Source organism: Lepus europaeus, chromosome Y (genome assembly GCF_033115175.1).
Source record: "Lepus europaeus isolate LE1 chromosome Y, mLepTim1.pri, whole genome shotgun sequence".
Classification (NCBI taxonomy): domain Eukaryota; kingdom Metazoa; phylum Chordata; class Mammalia; order Lagomorpha; family Leporidae; genus Lepus; species Lepus europaeus.
Genome location: NC_084851.1, coordinates 2723446 through 2725324, shown reverse-complemented (window position 1 = coordinate 2725324; position 1879 = coordinate 2723446). Strand labels below are relative to the sequence as shown.

Genomic DNA, 1879 nt, shown 5'->3' with positions numbered 1-1879 from the left:
TGCAATTTGTGGTGGGGTAGCCCTCTTAGGTCTCCCTGATGGAAAATCACTGTGTAAAGCTTTTGTTAAATGGCCTGCACCTATCCTTACATTGCTTCTGCTACCTACCTCTCTTGCTACTCTTCCTTCTGGATTCTGTTCAAGATAGATTACAGAAGAAGACTTTATAATGTCATCCACAGGGATGTTCAGTCACATCCCTAATCTTTGGTGGCATGAACTAGAAATCTGTGGTCACAGGGTTGTTCTGAGATCATTTTTCCTGTGAAATAAGACAATGCCCATGAAGAGAGCCACATCCTACTTCTAAGTAAGGTCAAACATGATGACCACCTTATAGAACCTGTCTACAATTTTTTTTAAATATGGAACGCTTCACGAATTTGCATGTCATCCTTGCGCAGGGGCCATGCTAATTTTGAAGTCATTAATGAAACTTTTTGCTCTCCTTTAGCTTGGATTGAGAAGGTAGGCTTTGCCTATGTACCATGCTTATAGAAAAAAAAATCTAGGAGTAAAATCTTACCCATGTGTAAGAGAGCCACCTCTGTGAATTTATTTATTATTCTTATTGAATAAAATTGTTTTGGAGCTAAGTTTGTGCCCTGTCTCCTTTCTGTTCAGCTCCCATTTTACTTATAAGGGCTTGCCGGCATCTGATCTCTGCAGACTTGGACTGCCTCACTAATTTTGTTACAAGATGATGAAAGTGATCTTGGGTTCTCTGTTGCCATTGATTTCTCAACAATGTTGAAGTGGATTGGTTTGTGAGAGGGGCAGCATGGTGGGGGCAAGAGGCACGCAGTCACCACACAGACCCCGGGAGTCGGGTGAAAGCAGGCTTGAGGCGAGTAGCCCGCAGACTCGTTTATTACAGTTGGAACATCTTACATAGCCAAAACCAGCCAATCTGGTCAAGGGGCGGTCTATGCCCCAACCAATCACAGCCTGTTGCCAGGCAGGCTCCATTGCCAGGTGGGTTTCAAAGCCATTACTGAGTAACTAACACTTGCCAGTGGCCACCTTGGCATGGCCTTCTCATTCCACCACATTTCCCCCTTTTTGTTTATTTTTGAGCAACAGAAGGCAGGATTCTTGGCCATACCATTGCTGACCCCGTTTCCATGGGGTCTCCATACACAGCTGTGCCTGTCTTAGGTTGTCCCCCAGGGGATCTTACCCATCATTGACTAACCAGTGCTCAAATCGAGAGACCACAGGATTGCTTGCTCAGATAGGGGTAGGAATGAGGAATAATGGTTATCAGGAATGGCGTGACCACACACAGGCTGTGGGCCATTTGAGTGGCTGACCAGAGCTAGTGGGGTACACAACAGTAACAGATATGGCTTTGGGCAGTTTCCCAGGGTAGGATGATAGGGCAGGTGTGTCTGGTAACAAGGCGGAGTCTTGGTCTTGTTCAGCTGGTTCTGGCTGGCTGTCAGTTTCAGGTTTGATGTTTCTAGCTGGTACCCAAATGGGCTGTTCCACATTCTCTGGAAAGACACAAACATATCCGCGACCTTTGGTTAGCAGAAGGTGTGTTATGAGGGTTAGTGGAGGGTTCTATGTGTCCATTTTCCAATTGTTCTTGTACTAATTCTTTAAGGATGCTAAGTTTGGGTTGTATGATTGGCCACTGCTCTACCCAATGTTTCCTGTTTTTTCTCATTCAATGGGGGTTGGGCTTGGCTTTTGTATGAGGTGAGCAGTGGCACTAGAATTTGAGGTGAATCTTACTTGTAGGCTCTCCGTTAAAGCTGTTGGCTTGTGGAGATTTGTGACCCGTAGTAAGGACTGCTTGCATTTGTGAGAGCACATCTCTCCCCCATAAGGTCATGGAAACCTCAGCAATTAGTGGAAAGATGGTTCCTGTATC

At 45.4% G+C, this 1879-nt stretch overlaps 1 pseudogene; it reads right to left on the bottom strand.

Moving 5' to 3' along the window:
• Positions 1–359: 359 nt before the first annotated feature.
• Positions 360–420, bottom strand: LOC133754242 (U6 spliceosomal RNA; annotated as a pseudogene).
• Positions 421–1879: the final 1459 nt, after the last annotated feature.